The sequence below is a fragment of the Phascolarctos cinereus genome, unplaced genomic scaffold (genome assembly GCF_003287225.1).
Source record: "Phascolarctos cinereus isolate Bilbo 61053 unplaced genomic scaffold, phaCin_HiC Scaffold_9;HRSCAF=440, whole genome shotgun sequence".
Lineage (NCBI taxonomy): Eukaryota > Metazoa > Chordata > Mammalia > Diprotodontia > Phascolarctidae > Phascolarctos > Phascolarctos cinereus.
Window position 1 is genome coordinate 17,912,756 of NW_027556402.1, and position 6,000 is coordinate 17,918,755.

The window sequence follows — 6,000 nt, forward strand, 5'->3', positions numbered from 1 at the left end:
AGAAAATCACGACCTATCAATTTGGCATTCTATTACCAATCACATTCAAAAACCAGTACAGAGTAATTATACTTAATAAAAGTAATAATAGTTAACATTTATATAGCATTTATTATGAGCCAGGCAATGTGCTAAGCACTTTACAACTATTATGTCATTTGGTCTTCATAACAACCCCAGTTTACAGTGAGAAAATGGAGGCAACCAGAGGTGAAGTGACTTGCTCAAGGTCATGCAGCTAGTGTCTGAGACTGGATTTGAACTCGAGTTTTCCAGGTCCATGCATTTCCAAGCATATTGCCTTAATGTCAAATATCAAATGTATTTTTCATTAAGTTCTGCTTTACCACAATTATCCTAAAAGGAGAACATAGACCTATTTAAATGAGACCACATAATAATTTAGTTTCAGATAAACCTCAATCAAATCAAATTTGGATTTACAATCCCAAATGATGAACACTGAAATACTCAATTTTCCCAAGGGCCATTAGCTATGAACTCTTCAAATTATAGAGCCCTCTGCTTTTAGTTAGGTAACTTTCAGAGATAAATGTGATAGTCTCGTATTCCTATCCCCCTCTTTTTGGAACCCACGAGGCTATAATGATTGGAACAAGCCTTTCTAATGGTCTTTCAAGAACAAAATTCTAATATGCTATACTCAAATAATTCCATGCTTCATATTTATTTTTATAGTTTCCATTTCATAACTGTTATAACTTGATAGAACCCTGTCTATCTGAAACTGCTAACAGGCACTTCTCCAAAAAGCTTCTCATTTCCTTTTTCTCTCAATGGGCTCAAAAACCTTCTCAACTCACTTTCCAAAACTCCAAATCCTTACCTTACATTCATATTGTCAGTGCAAAAGGCCTCCATCTTATTTTTAAAAAAATTCTACCATTCTCTTTTTTTCTTTCTCAGTTATTTTTCCTTATATAATACCAATTAATTGTTAAACTTTTACCTCAGAAATAACATAGTCTATTTCAATTTAGGTGACTTTGCTACTAATTTACCTAAACAATTTAAATTCAGTTGGATCATTTCAAACTAGCTTCAGTTCTGCTTATTTTCTAGTAAGTGAAATACCTTTCTACTGGAAAAATAAGTTCATCTCTCATCCTCCAGGAAGGGGAGAAAGGTGTTTGCTGTTTGTGTTTAATCTTAATCCTAACTGCAAAGCTTCAAAAAATCCACTAAAATGTTTTAGCAGTTACAAAAAATAAATTTAAACCATAATTTGGAAATTTACAATAAAGATGTCACATTTTAGTTACAAGTTTTAGTCTCTAGTTAGTTTATAATGCTATAGATTTCAACAAACCAGGAAAAAAGAGTTCCTTTCTTTTCTTGTCTGTATTCATCCGTGTAATCTTCAACTTAGCCAGAATTGTGAAGGTAGAATCTAACTGTCTTCGTCCTTATCTCCCTCTGAAAGTCTAATAAAAAAGAGTTAGCGAGAGTAAAACCATGCTTAATATTGCAGATAGTGGGAAGAGTTGTTTTAAGTATGAAACTTCCTCAGTCTTACTCACCTTCTAAGATCCCTTTCTGTGATCAATATCAGGTCTCCAGGAGTCTTCTGACTCTGTGAGCCGACTTTCAAGATTCTATCACTGCTTACCATATTAAGATAAAGTATATTTATTCCCATGTCTACACATTTTTGCATGTTTTAAAATCTCTATGGGTATCATATTTTGTAAAAAAAAAATGTAAGCATCTATTGACAACTTTTATTGTTTTTGCTATTTGAAATATCTTTTGTATTAGGTTTTCTATTATCAAACGATCCTGCCTTCCTGGGATTCAGAAGACAGAGTCAGTCATTCCTTCTCCCCCATTAGAATATAAGAACTTCATTATTGCATGGCCCCTTCCAAATGCTCAGATGTTTTACCTTTCTAGTTTTCTCTTGAAATATTTACATTTCAAGGTTTCTACTCCAAATATGATCTGTGCATCAAGAATGCTTATGAGTTCTCTATTCTATCTGGTTTTGTAGGTAGAGTTATTCTTGGTTGTAAGCCTCTGTCATTTATCTTTCAAAATATTGTATCGCAAGCTCTCCTTTACATTATACTGGTAGTTCAAAGGCTTGTGTGAGTCTGACTGTCATTCCTTGGTACCTCCACTATTTATTTCTGATTGTTGGCTGTACTTTTTCTTTGACCTGAAAATTTCGGAGTTTGGCTACAATGTTCCTAGAATTTCTCATTTTAGGGTTACTTTTAGGAGGTGACTCGTAGGTTTTCTATTTTTCCTTTTAGAACTAGAAATAGATATGGACAGTTTTCCTTTATAATTTCTGGAAAGTTATGATATAGGCTTCTTTTTTGTTTTTGGTCATGATTTTTAGGTAGACCAAGTATTTTTAGTTCAGTATTGTCAAATTGAAATAGAAATGGGGGCCACTAACCCATGGCAAACATTAAAATGTAAAGTTACCCATCTTTTATCAAATTTTAATTTTATTAAATATTTTCAAATTAAATTTTAATCTGGTTCAGGCTATATTCAGAACTCTCCTGAAGGCTGTGCGTTTGACACCACTGTCTCAGATTACATCTTCTTGGACTGTCTTAAGAAACATATTCCTTATGCCTCCATCAATTCCCCAACCCAAGTCTTTTGATTTTGATATAACATTTATGCTACTAGAAATTAAGAGAACCATGTAGAATTGCTAGAAAGTAATTGGGGAATGGCTGAGCAAATTGTTGGTAAAACTGTAGTTGAAAACTATGATGCTATAAGAAATGAGGAAAAGATGATTTCAAAGAGAAATGGAAAGATTTCTATGAACTGATATGGAACAAAATGAACAGAACCTGAACAATTTGTATTAAAATTTGTATGTGCATTTGGCATTAAGCATTTGTAAAAATGAACAATTTTGAAAGACATAAGAACTCTGTGACCAACTAAATGGTCGACCATGGTTGTTATAGTGGATTGGTAGAGAAGAATATGGCTTATCTCATGATGAGAGATGATGGACTAACATGGAGAAAACAGAAAGCATTTGTGTATGTTACCAATGTGGAAATATATTTTGCTTGACTGTGTTTATATAATATGGGAGTTCTTTCTTTTTTTCTTCCAGTGAGTGGGGGACATTGGGAGGGAAAAAAATGAATTCTTGGTGATTGGAAAATTAAAAAAAATAAGTGAAATATTTCCTGTGCATAAGGAGCTTACATTCTAATATTGTGTATATGTACATTTTTGTTGTTGTTGTTGTTTTTGCTTTTGCTGGGCAATTGGGGTTAAGTGACTTGCCTAGGGTCACACAGCTAGTACATGTTGTGTGTTGTGTGTCTGAGACCAGATTTGAACTCAGGTCCTCCTGACTTAAAGACCGGAGCTCTATCCACTGCGTCACCCAGCTGCCCCTGTGTATACATACATGCAGAATATACACATGTACATATGTATGTGTATATATGTGTACATATCTAAATATCTGTGTATATGTATGTATATGTGTATGTATGTATGTAATAGTGACAGTATGGTTTGGGGAGAGAAGACATTAACAACTAAAGGAATCAGGAAAAGCTTCATGTAGAAGATAGAAATGGAGCCAAATTCTGAGGTAAACCAGGGATATCTGAGAGGTAGAGGTGAAAAGAGAGCATTTTGGGTACATGCATGCCTGAATCTCATATTAGTTCCAACTTCGTTTCAACATCCAATCAACTTAGCTCCCTGAAGCTTAGAACTCTGGCTAATGTTCTGGTTTTTGCTGATTTTTGTTCTCATTGGTCATCAACCTCCATTATATTGGAGTTATTTCTTCTTGACTCCAAAGGGCAGAACAGACCAATGGATGGAGGTTCTAAAGAATCAAAATTAGCCTTGAGGTAAGGCAAAATACTCTAAAATATCGAGCTATTGGAAAGGGGAATGGGCTTCCAGGGAGGTAACCTCCTCTAAAGGTAGTTTACCACTTGAATGTTCTTCAGATGTGGGGTGGACTAGATATTCTCTGAGGTCCCTTCCAGTCCTTAGTTTCTATGATTCTCTCTATCCAGATTGGCTTAGTATGATTTAGAGGGAGTCTCCAAGTTGTGGAGAGGTTGTATTCCAAAAGTTCTTTTATAAATTAGTTCTTTGAAACTCATAATGCATTTTCCATAGAAACAATATTATAATATTATAAATTAGGTTCACAGACTAGCCCAGGGGTGGGGAATCAGTGGCCTCAAGGCCACATGTGGCCCTTTAGGTCCTCAAGTGTGGCCCTTTGCTTGAATCCAAACTTCACAGAACAAATCCCCTTAATAGAAGTATTTGTTCTGTAAAACTTAGACTCAGTCAAGAGGTCACACCTGAGGACCTAGAAGGCCACATATAGCTTCAAGGTTGAAGATTCCCCACCCCTGGACTAGCCTATAGAAAGCCATTACCCATAATACAGCTGAAATATTGCACATTTACACTGAAAGTAGTAAGATGAAGTACTGGTCCTATCTGAGTAATTACGTAAATCCAGAGAAAAAACGAAATTAAATTAGAGGAGGTCTTAATTTATCTTGAACACTGGTCCCTGCTCCCCTAGGATGTCTTTACGTTTTCAGATGACCATTGGCCAATTAATAGTCCTGAGGGAAAGAACACACTTGAGGAAAGAAGGCATGAGATCTGAATAATTCTTCAAAGGAATAAAGAAAATATCAATTTAAATCAATTCAAAATCCATAAATAATCAAATCCATGGCTAGTTGGGAAGCAGGAAAGGGAGTTTGTCACATTGGTCTAAATCCAGGGAAATTAACCCCAAGTGATGAGAGCCAACTCTGAAAGGGAAGAGTAAGTATTAGAGAGCTGATTTGTCTCACCAACCCCACTGAAGGAGGTTTTTGTTTTTGCTTTTGTAGGAAGGGGATGTGCATCCCTCCTTCCTCTCTCATGCTGGTGATATGGGATGGGAACAGCTTTCTAAGAGGAGTTTGAGAGGCTGACAGAGACTTTTTGGGGATTCTGAAAGTCCTCACAAGGGTTTCCAGAGGTCATTAGTTTGATTCTTTATTATGTCTAATTTCATTTAATAACTAAAGCTTTCATCTTCCTTCATGGAAGTGTAATAGTCTTATGGTTTAAGCAGGGTCTGGCTTCCAGATAAAATGAAGGGAAGAGATGTTTCATAAGGTAAGTGATCAGTTGGTAGAAGAAAGGAAAAAAGGAAGAGTTAGTTTAAAGACCTTTATGCATATACAGATGGCATAGTGGATAGATTTCTGGACCTAGAGTCATAGAGACTTAAGTTCAAATCCAACCTCAAACACATCTGTGAGACCCTGGGGGAGTCACTTCAATTTTGCCTGCCTCATTTTCCTCCTCTGTAAAAAGGGTCATGGTAAAGATTGTGAGGATAAAAGATATTTTTTAAGTGATTTGCAAACCTTAAAGAGCTATATAAATACTAACTATTGCTATTATTACATGAGATAGATTTTGCTTGAGATGGAACCTACTGAATTGTCAGAGTACAAGAAGGTACAGGTGATCTGGAAGGTATGATTCCTCACATGAGCCACAAGATGGCACTGTGGACCAGAATACCTTAACATGTTTCCCCCAATATCTCCTTTCACTTTCCCCCCAGGATTGTAGTGGAGTGAGTAGGGAAGGGGAGTGTACTTCCTTCAACCAGGGACTGCATGGAATTTTTGCCAGTCTAGTGTTTATACCTTGAGTCCAACCCTTTAATGTTTTTACAATGTAATGAGGTGATACCAGAGAGGGCAAATAAGTTTTTTTCTTTTATAAAATGGTATCTATAGACTCCTTTGGAAATATATATCCTTCAGTTGGGGACCAAGAAAGAGTTAGGGAAGAAGAAACAAAAAGTCAGAGAGCAAGCTACTTATAGTTTTAAGGCAAAGATAAGAAAAGAATTAAATAACAAATTAAAAGCTGAAGGTGTCACAAAAGTAGAGAATGAAAGATTTTTTTTAAATGACAATTTAAGGAGAAAATTGAATAAAA